This window comes from Rhodnius prolixus, unplaced genomic scaffold, assembly GCF_049639745.1.
Source record: "Rhodnius prolixus isolate KJV_2025 unplaced genomic scaffold, Rpr scaffold_8, whole genome shotgun sequence".
Classification (NCBI taxonomy): domain Eukaryota; kingdom Metazoa; phylum Arthropoda; class Insecta; order Hemiptera; family Reduviidae; genus Rhodnius; species Rhodnius prolixus.
In genome coordinates this window covers 37406546-37429063 of record NW_027411593.1, presented here as the reverse complement: position 1 = coordinate 37429063, position 22518 = coordinate 37406546, and the positions used below count along the sequence as shown (strand labels likewise).

General features: G+C 34.4%; 1 long non-coding RNA gene across 2 annotated transcripts; it reads right to left on the bottom strand.

Moving 5' to 3' along the window:
- Positions 1-886: 886 nt before the first annotated feature.
- Positions 887-12112, bottom strand: LOC141451403 (uncharacterized). 2 transcript variants are annotated; one of them, XR_012456745.1, is made up of 5 exons: positions 11921-12112; positions 8458-8578; positions 5264-5573; positions 2952-3076; positions 887-1851 (listed from the first exon to the last, which is right to left on the bottom strand). It is a non-coding gene; the product is annotated as an uncharacterized lncRNA (long non-coding RNA). The 2 variants fall into 2 exon arrangements; XR_012456744.1 differs by lacking the exon at positions 11921-12112 and adding an exon at positions 9206-9383.
- Positions 12113-22518: the final 10406 nt, after the last annotated feature.

Below are 22518 nucleotides of genomic sequence, written 5' to 3'. Positions count from 1 at the left end.
ACATCCACTATCTCTTTCGTGATTAAAAATGTAATGCATGATTATGTTACATCCACTATCTCGTAATAAAAAAGATAAAAAGAACTGTTGAGTTCTTGTCCAGAAGAAAATTTGGAAAAGTTAAATAGTTAAGAAGAATTCATAATATAAAAAACGCTAATTGAATTTTTTCAAGGAGTCTAATATTTTGTAAAGTATTTAATACAGTTCCACTATCTTCCATTTAGAAAATGAATAGAAATAATTAACCTAGGTATTCCTTATTTTCAAAAATAGGATTAAAATTGGTTGAAATATTCAACGTACATTCGTAGACTAGTATTTTCAATCTAATAATTTTCTTAAGTACGACTTCAGTCATGAGGGGAGTAGATCGCTCGTCACTCCATACATATCTTGCCATCTGGTCTAACAATGATCACCTCTCTCCCATAAAATCATGATGTAGTGTAATGGTTAGAGAGATGTCACTTCGACGGTCGGAAAGCAATGCTCAGCTTTCATCAGGAAATCTATGGACCCTACTTCACATCCAGCAACCGAAAATATTAGGAGATTCTCATTAAACCTATTCTGGAGACTGAAGAAGTCAAGGAAATCTCTACTTACCTCTCTGCCTGTGTGGGATTGTTTTTCAGGTAGACTTATCTATTATTTTATACATTCTAAGTATTGCAACATAAACTAATCGTATTTTTTTGATAAATTATCTTTTCCTTTGAAACAGAATAAATAACGTTTTTATTTTTGTAAAACTGAATCAAAGCCAACAAAAGGTATTATTTAGTTATAATATGTAATATGCATGTTTATGTTGCCATCTTGCATGAATTTTTTACTTTTATATAAAGAAAAAAATGATCTAGTAGGAGAATGAAAAAAAACCTTTGATTTTTTTTAAAAAAAATATTTATTTGCATCTCTATTCTTTTACATATTCAATAATAAGAAAAAAATATATATTTCAATTAATAAAATGCAAAAAGAAGTGCTAAAAAAGGTTAAAAATAACAAAAAAGAGAAATAAAGAATTAGTTCCAAAAAAATCCGCCAGAGGGCGCCACCTACCAGCTGCTTGTTAAAAAGTAGATAACAGTGCTGTAGCCTTCCCTATATATACGGCAACAGCACAGAATCTCGTCAGTACGACTTGAGTGATGCAGGGGGGAAGGTCGCTCTGTCGCTCCAAACAAAACTATCTTATCTAGTCTAGTCTAACATTCATCACCACTCTCCCAAAGAATCATGATGGGTCGGGAGATGTTGTCGCTTCGACGGTTCTGCCCACCCTGCCCCGCCCTTCCAGCGAACTTAGTTATATAGCCTCCCAGAGCAACATGGCGGCAGTCAACTCACCTGATCGCCAGTGCCCACCAGATCGCCCAGCTGATCAGTTGCTCTAGCACACTCTCACGACTCTGCCAGCCACTTTTAACCTTCTCTCAAGGTTTTCTTTTTTACTTCTACCACTCTCTAGACCCTGTAACCTTCCTGTTAGGTTATCCTTTTTATTTTTTCGCATTTTCTTCATCAATTTGAAATATTAATAAAATATTATTAATTTTTTACGTTTTATTTTTACTTTTTCATATTAATTAACACATTAAATAGAAAAATAAATTAAATAATTTTTTAAGACTTTTTTTTTAGCAACAAAATTACACTTTTTTTTTAACATGCAATTTTTTAATTTTTATAAAAACATGCATATTACGTACAATAACCACTTACATTTTTTCATAGATTCCTAACCAATGTATGTTAATATATTCACATTGGATTGACGTCTTTTTCACTTGGGCTTCCATTGATATACAGTTTTGCAGTACTCTGGTATCAATAGTATTCATTCTGAAAACTCAACATTTATTATAATGTAATATTGTATGTAATGTATTGTAATTGTTATTTAATGTAATGTAATGTTTTTTGGAATATTGTAATGGAATGTTTACTGAGTTTTACCTAGCATTAAGAAGCTACAAAAAAAAACAATTTATGGATATTATAAAAATTAAATAAAGAAGATTGTAATTGAATTAAAACATTTACTTATAGATTAAAATAATTTATTATAGAACTTAAATGTATTATAAAGGGAAAAATTTGCCATGTACTTCATATTCTGTAGTGAAAATTTTGCCTAAAAGTTATGTTATATGTAAAAATATATAAATGTACAAATGGTATAAGAGTAAATAAAAACCTATGCATTTAAAAATAGCTCCCTTTTATTTATGTACCTACAAAGTTAATACCACCTAACAGCAAAATTTCTAAATAAAAAATAGAAGTTTAAGAAGTAAAATAAATGAAAATGGTTCAACAGGATGTTACACTGTTAAACAATCAACTGCAAGGAATAAAAAATGACAGTTCAAGCATTGGCTCAACCATTATTATAAGTGTTACCACAATATAAGAAATATTGTTGTGGAAGTAGTACACTGTATTACTAATGAATTTCGCTAAAGAAATAGTAAATTTTTTCTAACATGAATAAACCTGCACTCTGGAGAGCGTAAATGCGAAAAATGTATAGATTTAAATCAATTCAAAATTCAATTAAATACACTCTAAAAGTACTAAAATAACTTTACTGTTCATTAGGTTTAGTTGTCTAAAAAATTAAAAAACATTTTTATAAACAACGTTTGAATACAATTTAAACTTATTCCATGAAAGAAAACTTTTAAGCCCCTCCCCAAAAATCAAAGAAAGAGTTAATATTGAAAAAAAATTTAAATTGACTGAAAAAGGTTAATTTGATTAAAAGTGGTACAGCACTCACATGCGTATTTAACGTTGTATATGTAAATTGATCTTAACCTATCTTCTACGAAAGTGGAAATATTACTTATTCCGACTCAAGGGAAAACATTAATCACCATATAAAAGGTGTTAGTTTACGAATTAATACTTTAAACGTGCTAAATGATGGATAAGCTTACCTGAAGATCATTTCCAAAGGCCAAGTGGTAAGTAGATTTCCTTGACTTCTTCACTATCCAGAATAGAGAGGATGAGATCCATCTAACATTTTCCAACTTCCACATGAAAGCTCAGCATTACTGGGCTGCAAGCCGACAAAGATTTTACTTTAGTCCGAAGTGATAAAGTATTACTACGCCATGCTTCCATCTCGCACTATACCAGCTGACTTAGTGAGGAAGGTTACATGGTGGTTATTCAAATGCTAATTAAATCGTAAAATATTTTGTAAAAATAATAAAATAAAAATTACGAAACCTAGTACTTTTTAAAGGGTTCAGTAAGTATAGGAAATTTTTAATTCTTTTAAATAGAAAAGTTGGAATTGTATTTTTAAAAGGGGGGGGGCTGCGAATTTAAGCATTAAACACAGAATTGTACTTTTTTCATTTGTTTAGGGAAATAATTATTACAATTACTTAAAAAGTACTTAAATTAGTAAAATCTTAAAAGAAATAAATGAAAATGCTAGAAATTAGTGTTTTTGCGTTTGCAAAACTATCCACGCAGTAGTGGCAGTAACTAATTACTTATTCATGGTAACCAAGAAGACGCAATCACTTAACTGCTGGTACTATCAAAGTATATATACAAAACTAAAGACACAGAACTAAACAGACAATCAGGAACTACGAACAGCAATTAATCAAAGCAGAAAATAAAATAGAATAAGCTCGTATAAACTAAAGCGGTCAAAGGTAATCTACGGTGATATTAACATATTCAGACTATGTTAACAAAACGATAGACTTTGGCAACTTAAACGGGCGACAAATAGTACTTAAAAAGACCTGCAAAGGTAATATGTATTGTGGTACTGGGTTCGATTCCCGGCCTTGGATTTTATTTAATAGTTAATAAAAGAAATTTACAGTACAGTATGCTTGCTAGTCGCCTCCGTCCACGACACCTAATTTGTTAGTTGGACGTTAAGCCCCGCCTGAAAAAAATAGGCAATTACTTTACTTACTTACTTTAGTACTTAAAAACAATCCGATAGCACGATTCCTTACACCTTATACTCATAATTAACTTATTCTTTAAGACGTCAGATGTTACCTATCGTTGCATTTGTCTATTTTTTTCAATCTACATATCTACTACGCATCTTTCTATTTATTATTTCCATACTTATTTTTTATAATTACGCTTCATAACGTATCACCTCGTATGTTACAATTACTGTTCGGGTGAGTGTTTTCGAAAGTTGGACATATTCTACAAAAAAAAACAGTCGTACGAGTAAGAAGGTGTTCTTTCCTCGCTCATTATTACGCGCTTCAATCCGCAGTAACGAGATAACAGTTAACGGAAGATACAAACAAGTGGAGAAGATCACGAGGCCACTGTCTTTTTTATGACGTCTTATCCGGATTGTCAGAAAGAGTTCTGGAAGAAAGAATTTGAGCTAGAGGATTTGCGAATTGATTACAAGTTGAAGTGGAGTTTCCTGTATCAGGTTTTTGGCGACTTAGATGATAAAAGGAATGTTAAGATCCTGTTGGAGAAGCAAAAAGGAGCGTTTACTCTATATAGAGGTTGTACTGATTGATTTCTATGAAGATTGGTGCATTTGGTTGGACCTCACAGCTCTATTCGGCCCAGTTGGGGTTGCTTATTACTTATGGCATGCCGAATGTAAATGAGATATTGTTAAATTAAAACTCTAAGAAAAACGTAAACTGATTAAGAAAAAACCCTTTTAGGAGTCCACAAGTTCTCAAATCATGTAATTCCGGTTAAAATCCGAATTGGAAAACTACACGATGGCAATACTTCCTCCTTACGAAGAACAAGAGTATTTGAACAAGGAAAATGCATTTGGTATCTTAAATGTTTTAATTTTATCCAGTTTTCCGCTTTGTTGCTGTTTTATTATCTTTTTCCTTTTTCTTTTATTTTCCTTTTTGAATAAATTTAAATTCACCAGAGAGGAAATTCTTTTCACAATGTTGAAACTTTTGTTTCTAGTCTGTATGGAATATATATAGCGAAAAGAAAAGTATGGAAATAGGATGAGCCGAGGGATAACGCTTTTCACCAACATTTTATTTACTAAATCAGTGTATAAAAGGATTTTAGAATATATATATATATATATTGTGGCCATGAGATTTTGTTATAAAACGGGGTTTGAAGGGGGGTTTGTTGACTGGAGCGTCATCGCCCGGAGTCTGAGACTACCTAATGGGGACCGGGAGAGGATCACAGGAATAACGCGCACACGAGCCACATTATAATACACTTGAAGAGAGCATGTATATGTGCTTACCAGTATGGAGAGTTTCCTCGGCACTTCGTCTCATCCTGCAACAGCAGAGTCTTTTCTTCTACAGGATCTCATTGTTTTATTCAAACACATAGATGTGTGCGTGGTGAGGATATGAGTTAAGGAAGGATGCTTGGCGTGCTCTAACATGTGTAAATGAGGTACCATTGTAATACACGCAATGTTCCTCTCATCTCTCCTCACCTAGTTTATTCTTCTTCCTTCCATTGCTCCATTCTATCTTCCTTACTCTTATCCTTCCCGCATGTTTCATTGCATCCTTTTTTTTACCTTCCGCCCACTTTTATTTGTTCTGGAATAAATAAATTATTATTATTTTACTCTTTTTTCCTAGTCACAGGATACTCACATTAATTGGGAATAAATATCCAGTGAATTCTCAGAGAATTGCCAGCTAGACGTTAGTGTTATCTTGCTAAAGACAACACTGTCCATTATCGGTAAGTAAGCTTAGATTCTTAGTGAATCTAAGAGGAGCAAACGAGACTCGGAAGCCAGCAATTCAGTCCTTAATTACAGCTACAGTAATTGTAAAAAATACTGGAAGGAATCTTATCGCAATTTTAGGCATCACGGAAGCTGGCCAGTAATGGAGTATTTACAGTTTAATATCGGCAAGCTATTTCCTGAACAAATGAAAAAAAAAAAACGGATGCTTGATCTAAGTAAAATCAGGACTTTGTAAAAGCCTCAAGTGAGGTAGGAATTAGATTATTTTGATGACAGGATTCCAATGAAATATCTGTAGAGTGAGGTTACTTAAGTCCGGAGGAAGAAACGGGTTCTCATATCCTGGCGATATGAGATAATTGGCTGTTGTTTCGTAGCGAAGTCAGGAGTCAAGATCGTGGGTCGAGTCAAAAGATAGTGGATTTTCCTACTAGACCGTCTAAGGGGCTCAATCTAGTCTTGAAGCCGAGGATGAAGGAAAACTAAGCTTAAAGCAATTTCTGTATCTATATGTGGTACATATAATATTCTCTATTTTACATTTCGTTACCCCTTGTAATTGATTTTAAAACCATTCCCTTGTTAAGTTCTATGTTATCATTACTAAAATTTTGTTTAAAGTTAGTAATAAAAAAGAGGGTAGAATTATAATTAAAGGAAGCAATATGTTATCAGATAGGCTGTTATCTGAGCAATACTTGCAACTAGGGACGGTAATGGAAGAAGTGGTAGTTATTTTGGCCACCACTCACCCTGCACGTTGTTATGTGCGAGAAAGATATGGAGTACCTCGCTGGCAAAGGGGGGGTGAAGTTTTAAACTGATTAAAAGTAACGATGCTGTGCGAGCAAGCCCGGCCAAGCAGTCTTCTTCCAACCAGCCATCCAGAAGAAGATGAAGGAGAAAGAAGAAGTGAGGCATTTTCAAAATGTCATGGCGTTCCCCTATCTAGAAGAACAAGTAAAGAAGGGTTTCCGGTGGAAAAGAAAGAGTTTTTCAGCGGAGTTTCCATCAACCGAGGGGCCGTGTAGAAAGAGTGCGGCAGCAGGAGTTGGAGGTGAAGAAGTTCATTACAAAATTTAATGAGAATTAAGGCGAAGGGGCTAAGAAATAGGGGGGCTGGGGGCTGTGAATGAGTGACTGAGAGAGTGCTCGAACGCCCTGCGTAAGACAAAGACAATAAGAGGGCGAATTCTGGGTGTGTGTCTGTTGTAGAAAGAGGCCAGAGGATGAGGGAGAGTGCCATTATCTCGACAATTCTTCCCCTTCAGTGAAGAAAGTGTGCGCAAGGTGCGGGGCGGGAGAATGACTAAGGAAGAAAAAGGATATAAGGCTGGGCACCAAGTTGAAGAAGAAGGCAGAAGAAGTACTGCAAGGTGAAGCGGAGAAGGGCAGAGTTCCATTAAAAACTTTGCCAGAAGGAGGCGGCAAGTAGGAAGAGTAAAGGCAATGAAAGTGTGCAGGGAAAGTGTGGGGTTTTTCTCCGCTGCTCGGGGACGGTAACTGCGGAGCCCAAGAGGGGCGGCTCTGCAGAGAGAGCAACTCTCCGCCATTCTTACCCTCTCGCTTCTTTTTAATTTTCCATGACTCAAGTTTTCTTCTACTCTCTCAACATTTCCCACGCCGTATCCCCTGCGTTACACATCTTTTCAGAGTGGGGTCCTTCTTCAAGGCAACACTGCTTGGCAGCCATTTTGTAACTTCTTAATATCAAGCAATGAACTCTCCCCTGTCTAGTTTGAGGGTCTGTGCGCTGAGGATGGTTACTGGAAGAGCTGGTCTGTGTGTGCGTGTGCTTGTAAAAGTAAAATGAGATACATTAATTATTCTGAAGGCCGTGCCGGCAGAAGGGAAGTTGTGTTCTCACAACGCGCCGGCAACGGCCACTTCCCGCCCGCGCGCAATTCTCCTTTTTACTTCTTCAGCCGCCCCTTTCCTTCAGCAAAGAATGAATAAATCTTCTTCTCTTCAAGTCCTCTATCTTCCCTCTCTGGGCGCACACAAGGGGCTGTGACCTTCCCAAACCCCAACAGTAAAACAAGCATCCTTCAATTAAGACAGGACCCTCTTTTCAACCAAACATCGATCTTTTTCTTTCCTTCCTTCATAATGATCACTTTTAAAAAAATAATACAGAAATAGTTTTACACATCCCACAATGTTATAGCAGGCTATAAGACAACCCTTTATGTTTGTTTTATGTCACTATAAACTTTAAAGTGTAGGTCTTTACTGAGTTTCGATTGTTTGTTAATAATAATTAATTTTATTAATGAGTTGCTTAAAGAATGATGTAAGAAAAGTAATTCTTCTTTTTTATCGAAGAATAATTGAATTGTTTGAATTATAGTTTCCTAATTTCAACTTACTTTGCCTGAAGTAATGATGGAAACAAGCGTATTACTTCTATCACTGATAGAATAATCCACTCTTTTATCTTTGGAGGAATAATTATTCCAGCTTCTCACTAACTGAACTGACTCAACTCAATCGCTTTCTCTATACTGGGTCTAAGCGCCTAATTTTTATTTTCTAAATGTCTATTTTAACGTGACTCTATCACCACAAAAAAACTGTAACTAGCAGTTGTTCATTGTATTAGACCATCTCCTCAATTGAAGTACTTACTATCCGGGAATTTTGTACCTTCACGTATGCCCAGCTAATTTAGCCTATCTTAAAAACTTATAACCTAAACTAGTAGGATAATATGAGAATATACTTACCTTTCCAATCAATTATTGTCCAATAGCTATTCCATACACGTTTACAAAACCAAGAAAATCTCTTTTCTCGCCTTTTTATAGCACTAGCACAATTAGTAAAAATCACCATAAGCCATATTTACTGAAACAGCAAGCACAAAAACTAAATATTCTGTAACAAGCTATAACTAGAAGCTAAACTGGACATTACAATTCAACTTGATAAAGCACTGAGATGATATTAGTGACTAGTAAAAACCGTGATTGATTTTAAAATTTGTTTTAAATAAAAGTCCATAGATTTGTGCAGATTATTGAAATGCGTAATTAACCAATCCTTTAACTATACGTCTAATACAAAGTAAAAGCATTCTGACATAACTAAACTCGGAAATAAAAAAAAATAAAATAACTAAAGCTAACCAATAACCAGTTCAAAACAGAACTGAAATTCTGCTTGAACATAGAACAATTACAATTGCAAATAGTATTAATAAAATTATAATTAACATTTAAAAATAATGAAAACCTTTTAAAATTTAATGAGAAAGTACAATTATGGATAAACAAATGAAGGCTAGTTTTAACCTAACACTAACTACGCGTCTAAAATTAATAAGTGGAAATTACGTATGTTGTTAAGAAATCGTTGCTGGAAATAATACTATTAGCTAGCTAAACGATCTAAAGCTCTAATTTATTGTGATTAATAAATAAGCTTTGAGAGTTTCAAGTCATGCACATGCACTTAGTAATATTAAAAACTTACTTATTTTTCATACGATATTGCGCTTACTGTCTTACTTTTTAGAAAATTAGCGTTAATATTCACTCTTAAATGTTTTCATTCGAGCATCGAAACACAGGTAGAGAACAGAAATAAGAGAAACAATTAAGGTATAAGCATTAACTAAGTTACGAGCCACAAGTGGTGTAGCGGTTACGTTAAAAGTAACCTACCGTTACCTTCCACTTACACAGTGTTGCCATTCGGTTACAAAACAATGGCCTTTACTTCGAAAAATAGGCTCAGTAAATAATCAAAACTTTTGAAAATATTAAGAATAACATTTTGAAAATATGTAAAAAAATTTAAGAGAAGAAAGAAAATTAAGAAATTTTAAAGGCAATGGACATACAATTATTAGGCAATGGACATTTTAAGTGAAGATAGTATTGAATAAATTATAAGATAGCCAAACTGTTAAGTATAAAAAGTAATAAATTAAATAATTCTACAAATAGTGTTTTATTCACCGTAACCATGGTTTACGATATAAGTGCATATTGAATTGCAAAGAAGCATTGTGTTGTAAGCAGGGCCTATGAACAGTTACAGAGTAATGTGTTAGTATTAATTTAAAGCCAGTGAAAGCATCGAATGGATGCAGCAGGAGGTTGGCATATCGTTACTAGTTTTACCAAATTTCTGCTCTAGACCATGGGATATATGCAAGATGTACGGCGTAACTAGAAAGTCATAAAGGTAAGGTTGTAAGAAAGGAGCTCGGCCGGCTCTCTTTAAGAAAAGGAGTAAATCCAGGACGATGGCAATATTTCATAAAAGTTTGACTCCTGCAGCTGTAGGGTGGTACAAAGATGTTATAGTACTACTAGACGCTATACCCCATATAACATAGCTGGAGATTTAAATAAAGTTTACAAGAGTTTAATGTTTTAAGTCTTAAGAGTTGTAAAGTGCTGGGTAGAAGTTGAAGGTAGATATACATGTCGCGCCAGCGTCCTTACTCCTAGCATCTTCTAGTTCTTCTCATGGTTCTTCTTCTTCTTCTTTGTCCCTTGCCTTCATCACATTTTCCTGTGTATATACTTCGTGTTATAAACCAAGGAGTTTTATAAGAGCCAGCAATCTTAGGCTAGGCTATAATTTAGAATTACAACCCAGCGCCAGGAGTCTGGCGCAAACTGTTCCCATCCTCGGCTTCCCTCCATTATATCTTCTTCTAGAGTCCATCCTTTGAGGCACGTATAGCCTGCTGCAGTACACATATATATCTGTCATATTAATCATATACTTTGCCCGAATTACCTTCACTTTTATTATAATTAGAAGCAAACGAAGTAAGCAAATTTAAAGAGAATAAACCCGCAAAACAGAACGTTATTCTTGCAGCCGTTCGACCAAAAGAAGAATCCAATGATCTTTGGTTCATTCAGGTGTATAACTAATCAAATATTTTGTTTTAACCACAAACTATTATCTCTATAAAACGCACATAGGTCTGTTGTGAAAACTGTCAAGTTCTTTCAGGAACTCTCTCTGATCAATTACGATGAAACTGAAAAACGGAAGCTCTGCACGATCACAATATCTATACTTAGTACAGTAAGAGAAGCAGAGGGAAACCACACAAACTGATTAAACTTTTTTTTAAATAGTCTCATTAAAAAATGAAAACACTTTACGTATGTACATACTACAAACACTTTTATAGTTACAAGTTGCCAATGCGGGTGAATATCTAAGTGGATGGAGTTTTAAGGCCCGAGTTGTTATTATAAGTTAGAGCTTTGCGGGCCAAGTGTGCGCAGTAAGAATATGTATTTACATTATTTATAATATGGCCGGACCCAACACAACTAGACACACATAATGTTTAACTACTTTAAAATGTATACTTCAATTTGTAGTTAACTTCTTACTATGTGGAGATAATACAGGATATGGTGCGTTCGTTGTACATATATATATTGTTGGCCGTAGATAAGAGTGTAAGGTTGAACATGTTGGAGGCGGCTTGGAGGCGGAAGGGGCCGTTAGCGAGAAAGTCTAGGCCAGTATACATACAGTTAAATAGAAAAACAAATGTCCTCCAGGGACGAGTTTTCCTTTAGGAACTTTGTTCTCAAGCGACGCTGGCAGAGTGTGCGAGTTATCCTTGTTATAGTAGTGGTGATGGTGGCAAGCATCTTTTAAAGTATTCATTGGGTTTACTTCCAAGGAGATACTTGGCAACACCTTATAGCAATCTACCCGTAGGTTATATTAAACAAATAAGCTCGACGAGGTGGAGTGGGAGGATCTACTATATTTTCTCTGGATTATAAAGTTACATAATGTAAAAGTCATTTTGTGGCCAAATGTACATTGTAATTTAGATGGCACATTATAAGTCCCTCCTAAAAAAAGGTTCATATGTTTTCCTACTTTTGGTTCACTAATACTTTATCTCCCCATAAATCTCAAAGCCCACAATTCATTATAATTACAAAATCATAATATTAAAGTCACTGCCCTTTATTTCTAGATCCAAAAATGAAATAGCTAAAAGGAAAAACCGGTGGAAAAATCACACACGATCTTTTTCCTCACTTTTCTTTATTTTTAGACACCCGCCAACATCGAAGATGATTGGCACCTGAAGCTTAGACGATTTTTGGACATATTGCTGAATCTCTCTCTCTATTCTGTTACAGCTAACACTTACTCGTATTTACATGCATTATACATTATTTTACTTACCCATTAGCTTTGCGTGTAACCTTTTTCTTGTGAAAACTTATTTAAAAGAGCTTTTCTACTTTTTTCGTGAAACTTTCTTATTATCGTGAAAATTGATTTAGGGTAGTGGTAGCCATGTTTAGATAAATACTTGAAGCCCTTGCTTTTAAAAAGTGCCATTTCTGTACATTCTTTGATTTTACCACCAGCGCAATTGTGATACTGCAAAAGCAAATTTATTGTAAGTTTGCAGGAAATTCAAAAGAAAATTCTTCACTTACAACTATTACAATTTTAGTAAGAAAAGTCGTACAGCCTAGATTTTTTATTTTAATTACAAATATTCTTGTCAAATTTATTTATTTGTAATTATTCTTTAATAATAACAGAAGTTCTTTTTTAATGGTAAACAATTCAGTTAACTGACTCAGAAAATGGGACTTGTTTTTCTTTCCCATTTCCCCTTTTATGATCAGAAATAAGAAAAAAGAAAAAGTTACCATGAAGATAAAATTAGCAATAATTGAAGTTTATTTTAAGACGTGTTAACAAAGGGGTAGCTAACAACTTTTAATTCCATGTGTTTAAGAAACAAAGATACGTGCAGTACAAAACGTGTGCTACTTAGAGAATGTGATAAGCCAAGCAGAAAACTTAAGTTAGTCCAGCGCCATGTTAAGTGTGTGCGGGTGGGTGGATGGAGGGAGAAAATGGCTCCAGAGTAAGTGTGGTAAGTTGACACCCTGGCCACGTAGAGCTTAAGCTTCTAATACTTGTACTCACCTAGTAAGTTGTACTGAGAGCTGCCGCATTTTATACTTATTTTATTCATTTATTTTTTTGTACTTTTCTTAAATTCCCGGAAGGAAACATTCTGCGAGAAGTATTTCCTCTAAAAAAGAAAATGGAGGCAGATACAAAAGTTTGATGGTGTTTTGAACTGATTGGCTTTGGTTGGTAGTTTGTTTAGGGCTAATTGGTTAGCAATGGACGTTTTTCGTCTTGTATTCATCATTCTAGGTAACTGTAACGTAAAGCCTCTTGAAGAGGTTTCTGAAAGCACAGTTATCCAATACATAAAATGGTGCTCTTTCACTTTCATTCAATGATCTAGATTTTACTTTCTTTTACTTCAGGAAAATATTTCGTTAACATTTTTGATTTTGCATTACATTAGAAGTATGAAACCGGAAATATAATGTTCAAAACATGTTTATTTTGGACATTTTTGCGATATCAATTTTTATTTCATTATTCGATAATTTATCAAATACCTATGGGGGAAAAATTAGTAAAAAAAATTTAAATAGTATTTTTCCTAGAAATAATTACCAAAAACGAGTGGCTAATCTCATTGGCGAACGTCAAGTAGGCGTACTGATGACGTAGTGCCACCGTAAGCCACTCCCTCACCAATAAAAACACAGTTATCCAGTACATAAAATGGTGCTCTTTCACTTTCATTCAATGATCTAGATTTTACTTTCTTTTACTTCAGGAAAATATTTCGTTAACATTTTTGATTTTGCATTACATTAGAAGTATGAAACCGGAAATATAATGTTCAAAACATGTTTATTTTGGACATTTTTGCGATATCAATTTTTATTTCATTATTCGATAATTTATCAAATACCTATGGGGGAAAAATTAGTAAAAAAAATTTAAATAGTATTTTTCCTAGAAATAATTACCAAAAACGAGTGGCTAATCTCATTGGCGAACGTCAAGTAGGCGTACTGATGACGTAGTGCCACCGTAAGCCACTCCCTCACCAATAAAAACACAGTTATCCAGTACATAAAATGGTGCTCTTTCACTTTCATTCAATGATCTAGATTTTACTTTCTTTTACTTCAGGAAAATATTTCGTTAACATTTTTGATTTTGCATTACATTAGAAGTATGAAACCGGAAATATAATGTTCAAAACATGTTTATTTTGGACATTTTTGCGATATCAATTTTTATTTCATTATTCGATAATTTATCAAATACCTATGGGGGAAAAATTAGTAAAAAAAATTTAAATAGTATTTTTCCTAGAAATAATTACCAAAAACGAGTGGCTAATCTCATTGGCGAACGTCAAGTAGGCGTACTGATGACGTAGTGCCACCGTAAGCCACTCCCTCCACCAATAAAAGCACAGTTATCCAGTACATAAAATGGTGCTCTTTCACTTTCATTCAATGATCTAGATTTTACTTTCTTTTACTTCAGGAAAATCGTTCGTTAACATTTTCGATTTTGCATTACATTAGAAGTGTGAAACCGGAAATATAATGTTCAAAACATGTTTATTTTGGACATTTTTGCGATATCAATTTTTATTTCATTATTCGATAATTTATCAAATACCTATGGGGGAAAATTAGTAAAAAAAAATTAAATAGTATTTTTCCTAGAAATAATTACCAAAAACGAGTGGCTAATCTCATTGGCGAACGTGAAGTGGGCGGTCTGTAGCTGGCTGATGACGTAGTGACATCGTAAGCCACTCCCTCACCAATAAAAGCACAGTTATCCAGTACATAAAATGGTGCTCTTTCACTTTCATTCAATGATCTAGATTTTACTTTCTTTTACTTTAGGAAAATCGTTCGTTAACATTTTTGATTTTGCATTACATTAGAAGTATGAAACCGGAAATATAATGTTCAAAACATGTTTATTTTGGACATTTTTGCGATGTCAATATTTTATTGCATTATTCGATAATTTATCAAATACCTATGGGGGAAAAATTAGTAAAAAAAATTTAAATAGTATTTTTCCTAGAAATAATTACCAAAAACGAGTGGCTAATCTCATTGGCGAACGTCAAGTAGGCGTACTGATGACGTAGTGCCACCGTAAGCCACTCCCTCCACCAATAAAAGCACAGTTATCCAGTACATAAAATGGTGCTCTTTCACTTTCATTCAATGATCTAGATTTTACTTTCTTTTACTTCAGGAAAATCGTTCGTTAACATTTTCGATTTTGCATTACATTAGAAGTGTGAAACCGGAAATATAATGTTCAAAACATGTTTATTTTGGACATTTTTGCGATATCAATTTTTATTTCATTATTCGATAATTTATCAAATACCTATGGGGGAAAAATTAGTAAAAAAAATTTAAATAGTATTTTTCCTAGAAATAATTACCAAAAACGAGTGGCTAATCTCATTGGCGAACGTGAAGTGGGCGGTCTGTAGCTGACTGATGACGTAGTGACATCGCAAGCCACTCCCTCACCAATAAAAGCACAGTTATCCAGTACATAAAATGGTGCTCTTTCAATTTCATTCAATGATCTGGACATTTTTGCGATATCAATTTTTATTGCATTGTTGTTATTATTATTATTTTTAATGATTTAATGCGCGTCAACATCTAAGGTTATTGGCGCCCGGAGCTTTTTTCAGTGCACTGCCGGCCTCCGGACAGTGTTCTCTCGTTACAGACAACACTGTCCATCACCGGACAGTGAGCTGTATGAAGCTCCTAGGAAGAGAAAATCTAAGGGTCAGCAGCTGGATTCGAACCCGGGACCACCGTGTGGGAGTCCAGTACGCTAACCGCATAGGTAATCCCTTCCCTTAATAATAGTAATAATAATAAAAAACAATCTTATTAGCAAATCATGAATTTCATGAATTAATAAATAAAATTAGGTCAATGTAAAAATTGTGTGTGAATCGTAAACCCAAAGTGAGCGTGTTGGAGTCAAAGAACGATTGATTAGGGGCGACAAAAAAATTAATAAAAAATGAGGTGGCAAATGTTATAAATAAAATAAAATATAACAGGATTGACATAAAATTGTAATTAAAAATCATCATGATTTAACAGGTTTTCTGTTTGCAAAATTCGGTTAGAAAATGGATAATTTTATGTATGTATACGAGAACATTTCGAAGGAATGTTGTTTAACATTTTTTTTATTTTATTTTTGCAATTTAATAGAAGATAGAGTGGGGATATGAGAGAATACATCATACTCACGGGCGTAACAAGTGATGATGGGTCATGGAGGGGGGGGAGGAGGGCAGCTGTAATGGAAAAGTTCAGGCGACTGCTGTTTTTTAATTAAAATTTACCATGAACTGAAAACTGAAATGCAATTACAGCCCAGTGTTATATAACAATGCTTTTGTACAAGAGACAATAATTTTTTGATATATATATATATATTTTTTATTATCCAATTATTATAATTTAATATTTACTTCAGTTTTTATTTTTAAAACAACCAATCAAAAACATCTCGTGTGACCACTTACTAGTTTTCGTAATTGAATTTTTTTTATTGTGAGTTAGAACCAGTAATTATTAAAATTAGGTTTCCCAATATTAATAAAGGAATACGCGAAAGGTAATTTGCCAAAAGAAAAGCAAAGTAAGGTAAGCTCTTTTCTGCTGTAACGGCTGCGGTACAGGATCTGCCTCCAATCTAATTGTCCAATTTGGTTTTATTAATTTTGGTGGCCCTGTCGAAGAATGAATATACGAACCGTCCTATAAGATAGCCGCAGTTTCAATTGTAGACATCATGAATACCAGAAATGTCACGAGGTTTCCTTATTAACCTATCTAAGTGAGAGGTATATAATTGGGGACCATATGAAATCCATGAGGATTGCCAAGATTTAATTGATAACCAGATGTATATATAGATGTACCTCCCCAGTTAGGTGTAAGATGTCTTGAGTGGCGTTACACATTGTCTAATAGTAGTTACTGTGTATAGGAGTAAGGATGTCAGCACTATCTTGCGGTAAGATCTACAACCATGATTGATGGAAGGTCCTAGGACTAGAATATCAGGCTTGACGTAACACGCAATCAACTACCGGATGACTCTGTCCCCATACAATTGTTAATGTTCTTGAGGACAGCTATTAAACTTCCTTTAATGTCCCAAGTCTAATTGATGTTTTCCCTTTTTCTTCCTCCTCAACGGTCTTTGTTTTCTTCTTTTTATTAACGAGACAATGAGACCAAAATAGATATATTGAGTTCTACATTTATGAGACCATAAAACTGCAGTAACTACAGGTGATGAAATAAAATTCTAGGTTCTGTGGAAGGAAGAGCAGTTAGCAAGCTGATTCCACCAATAAACGATTCTTCTCCAAAGCCTTTCAAGATTCCCAAGCAAAAGGACTTCTCCGAATTGATGGATGATGTTTAAAATCCAGTTTCCTCTCCAAGGAAGTCAATAGAAGGGGCGGGTTACCAGCATTTGGGATAACCACCCCCATGATTACATCACTAAAAAAATAAATTCTCCTCCATCAATGATTTTAAATTCGCTCATGTAGTCAACTCGAGAATGAAACTCATGCTGTAGTCTTCTATTTCTACACTTTGGAAATAAGAACAATTTTTTCTATTTAAAAACAATCTCGACACTCTTTCCATCAAGAAATGGTTTACTAAAGTGCCTAGGAACTATGGTCTAAAGTGCTACTTCAGAATAATGTACGTTTTTAACATCTATTTAAACAATTAGATGGCATTTAAGGATAAAATGGAATTTAAAGGATATTATTAGGGGGATTTCATCTGCAAAATGTTGAAAAATCCATTCAGTAATGAAACTTTCGCTAGAGAGGTAATGGATCCATTGCGACCTAAAAGATCTATTTGGCTGCCTAATGTATTAGGCAAGTGTAAAACATGTTGTGTGAGAGGTAAGCTCGAGTTTGCCTGTGGGTTGGCTAAACCCAAGTAGTTGCACACATCCAACTACCTCTGCAGGCCAATTGGGTTTTATGAGGGAGTTTTAGAAGTGAAAATACGCACGCTGTGAAAGCCGTTTACTACCTGAAGGTGTAATTGATGATAGAGCCCGCGTCATCTTGTTTAAAGACTCTACAAAATGTACAATTAATTCAGTGTTTTCAAAAAATAAAAATTATGGATTAAATTGTGATTAAGGGAAGATTGTTTGAGATTAATGCCAATTCCTGGAGCCGGTGCACTACAAGAAGTCCATGGAATATATTTGATAAAAACCAGCTGATTGTCATTCTAGATCTGTCTACAGGCGTGAGGAGAATGTCAGCTATGTTCTATTAACAGAAGATTAAAGTGAACGTCGGGAAAAGATGGAAAGTACTTTTAGATTTCCCATTTTCCGTCTCTCTAGACCCGGGAATGAAATTCCTGTTTGACTTTCCTGCAATATCCACTAGCTGTCTCCGTGTTAGTGGAAAAGTTCCCTCTCCTGTTCTGGGTTCTCTGGCTGCACGATTCCCGCTCTTTCTTTTCGTCAGGTCTGCCTTCCACTTCCTCACACTGGCAGCACGCAGTTCTTGTCACCAGTTTGCCACTCTAGAAGGATGAGAGATAGTTGGCCAGGCTTATAGTCGAATGGAAAATAATGAAAAGTAATTAGACAAGTACCCAGCCCACCGGGAAAGCCCCTTTTACTTTCCCAGTTAGCTGTGGAGGTGAGAGAGTGAAAGGCACTTTAGGATTTCTGATTTTCCATTTTCCATTTTCCTACCGCCTCTTTTCTATTACTCTTCTTTATAAACACACACACACACCCGCCCAAGTTACATTTCGTCAGGGAAATGGTTTTCCACTCACATTTCCATACTTCTAATTCTCTTTCCTTTTAACTTTTCTCAAAAACTTTTCCTACCTAAAACTCTTCCTAAATAACCAAGGAATTACTTAAAGTATTTCCAACAGCAAACACTGGATGAAAGACTTTTCTTCTTCAATATTTAGGACTTAAGGATTTAATTTCTTGAATTTTTAAAAAATAAAACTTTTTTGTTAAAAACTTCATCTTTAATACTTTTTATAATTCTACTTGAAAAACAAAACTTGTTTGATGAACTTGTTGTTGATGATTATAATTTTGAAAAGTGAAAAGTTTTTCAAAAATATTTCAAGATAACTTGTTATGTTATAGACGTTATAATTGAGTTAAAAACAATATCCGGTGTGATAATACATCCGATTTCCTCTTAATAAAATTCCCGAAGTCCTGTCTTTACAGTATTTTTTAAAAAAAAATTCCGAATTATAGAATAATTTTTTAACTCTTACTAATTTTAACCAGTTGGTAAAAACGTAAATGAAAAACTGAAATGACACATTAGAGGCAAGACTAACCCCCTCATTTTTGACCTATATTTTTATGGAAACCTCAGTAAAATGAAAGAACCATGCTACCGCCGATTGGGAAGTTTTCATTTAACTACCAGAACTTTAGCAACAAATAATATTCCTCTTGATAATATAAAGGAAACATTACTGTACAGTATACTCTCACAGTTACTTTAGAACCAAGAGCCTACCCAACTTCGTTTGAAGAAATATTTAAATATTTCAAAATCGTTGAAGGTATTTGGAGTGGAAAAAAGTTCATTCACTTTTAATAGAAAGATTAAGATCTACAGTGACCTAAAAGAATTATTGTGGCCTCCTAATGTATTATTGTTCGTCTATTAGGCAACAGTAATGTATAAGTGTGTGATGGGGAGCTCGAGTTTGCCTGTGGGTACGCTAAACCCAAATAGTTGCACACATCAACTACCACCTCTGCAGGCTCTACATGTTGTGTGATGTTGTTAGGCTGGGATATCCACAAGGTGGGGCTAGGATTCCTGAAGAAGTGTCTAGTACACTTTCCCTTACAGAGAGATCTTTTTTTTTTTTATTATTTTAAAAAAAACTTTTTGAAGTGTAGGACCCCAAAAAGAATATTTAAATGGAAAAACTCGCAGCCGAGGAGCCCAAAATAAGATATTTCAATGAAAAACTCGAAGTCAAGAAGCCCAAAATAAGATATTTCAATGAAAAACTCTAAGAAGGAGCCCCAAAAAAGATATTTCAATGGAAAAATCGAAGTCAAGGAACCCTAAAAAAGATATTTCAATGGAAAAATCGAAGGCAAGAAGCCCCAAAAAAGATATTTCAATTGAAAACTCGAAGACAAGAAGCCCAAAATAAGATATTTCAATGGAAAACTTGAAGGCAAGAAGCCCCAAAAAAGATATTTCAATTGAAAACTCAAACTCAATAACTCAATATGTTTGCTGTGATTTTCCCAGTAACGTTTTTGTCCCTAAATAGAACACATCATCTAGCAGAAACAACCTATAATAAGGTAATTGCTACTGTGAACAGCAAGCTGTTAAACGTTCTTGTTTTTTTTTGTGCATAATCAGTGTAAAAATCGAGGCGGCGGAAGGAGCCCCTTTCTAAAAATAAAAAGTTTTTTGTTTTTATGTTCATCGTAGTCGTAACCCTAATACCCACGATAACAAGACGTAGTTAGTAGCATGTGCGTGGGTTCTAGAAAAACCCTCCATAAAACAAGTGTATACAAAATTACAAATTCTTATCTGGTCACGTACATTGAAAGGGAACACACACAGGCCGTAAGTACGAGATCGCATGCCAACATATTTTACATGCACGCCAGTTTAGGTGGGCACATTTTACCACTAAGTTGTGTTAGTTTGGAGTGAGAGTGGCTCACATCTCTCTTTCTCTTCCGCTTTGCCTACCGATTCCCTCTTTCAAAAATTGCCCTTATGGAGATATCCTTAAAAAACAGGAGAGGGTTAAGGCTAATTCTCGCCACCAGGATCCACTTGCACCACTGTTTGTGCTCCAGCCTCACTTTGGAATGGTTGTTATGTATTCGCGTCTGACTGTTTTTCTCTCCCCTACAGTTAATACTTATATTTCTCTACTTCAGAATGAAATTCCGTTACTAACAAGCTCTGCACCGCATCACCATTCCTGAAAGAGGAATCCCTTCTCTTTTTGTTGTTTTTTTAGTTCTGAAATATGTAACCAACAAAGCCCATGTTTATGAAGGGTTTCCGGAAGGGTGAGCTAAACTTTGCTTGTTTTCTTTGCCTTCTTCGCGTTCTTGCTTAAGATTGATGCACTTCCGCCGCCAATTCCTTGTTCTTGATAATCAAATCCACAAACAGTGTAAATTAATCTTTAGAATAGAATAGAATAGAATAGAAAATAAATTTATTATTCTGGGACAAAAGTTTGGCCTGTGATTAAACAGAAAATATACGTAAGTATTTTTCAAAAAGTGAAAATAAAAATAACAATAGAAATTAAGGAAATAAATTAAAACAATTAGAATTTCGGAGGAAGCTGAATAGAAAGTAGATAACTGAATAGACGGGATTTAAAGATGGATAGGGTAGGAGCATGGCGGACAGATGATGGCAAGGAGTTCCAGAGAGAGGTTGCACGTATAAGGAAGGATTTGTCAAAGGATGAGGTACGGTGTGAGGGAATATAGAGATCAGATGAGCGAGATCTGGTATTACGGGAATGTATCGAGGATTTAAACTTAAGGAGTTGAAAAATATATGATGGTCTTTGAGACTGGATGATTTGAAAAAGGAAAAAAGCGGCGATAGACAGGAAAAAGCCACTACAACTCATCTTTAAAACGAATAACATCGGTTTCATTGGTACCTAATGATTTTACATTGGCGCCACAATAGAAAACACCCTATCTAGTACCATCTCTAGGGGAGGATGTCTTGGCACAGGGTATAGTTAGCCCCAAACTGTCGGCTGCTACTACTTCTTCTTCTGAAACTGCCCTAAAACATCTGGGTGAGTTTCAGCGCAAAATGAATTGGAAAAACTAGAAAATATGTAAGCTTTATAAAGTAGAAGCCAAATTTTTCTACACAATGCTGACGATTGAATCTCTGAAGATGGATGAAACTCCGAAACCAAGAGTTCAAAACTTTTTTCAAACTAAAATTCCCACAAAATAGTTTTTCCTGCCATCTTTCGCCCCACAATTCACAAACAACACAATTACATTTTAACTAATTTCGAATATTTTTACAATTAATTTTTTAAGCTTAATGTTTTTTTTTAAACTTCCATTTACTCTCAAGTTTGAACTGTTTTGAGATAAAAAAAAAATGAAAATGCAAATATTTTATAACATTGATAAATATTTAAGTGGAATTAATAAAATAAATTTATTTACGCGATACATAACACTAGTAAATGAAAGTTTTCTATTAATGGGTGACACGTATTATGCATTACTTAATACGCACTTTATTTACACGCACTCACCGACAAACAATGCATTGTGCATTGTTATGTATTTTAGTGGGTTATGCACTGCATTTCTACGCTTAGTGCGTACGATATTTGTCCCACGTCCTCCGTCTGTCAAAACCAAAAAAAAAAAAACAGGAATAATGTCCTGCCTGCTTACAAAACACATGTAAATCATACAAACCCAGAAATCCAATCATTTGCTTTCTAGCAAAATTCAAAATAGCACAATTTGTTTAATCCCCCTCATCTGCTATATGGACTGTCCAGTCTTTGAACTTCATTAAAATGTTAAATTAATTCAAAAATAAATTTGGAATATGGCTAAATTTTAATATTAAATCTTCTCTGACTTTATGATAAAGAAATACTGATGATGCCAGTATTTTAGGTCATTGTTATTACCAATATTTTATGGTAAATTAGTTTTTGCTTGGCTTAATTTGTTAATATTTGCATTCATTGCATGTCTGTCCAACTGAGTGCATTGATTTTTGAAGTTAAGACTGATAAAACATCTAAATAGATATTCTGGCACAAAAA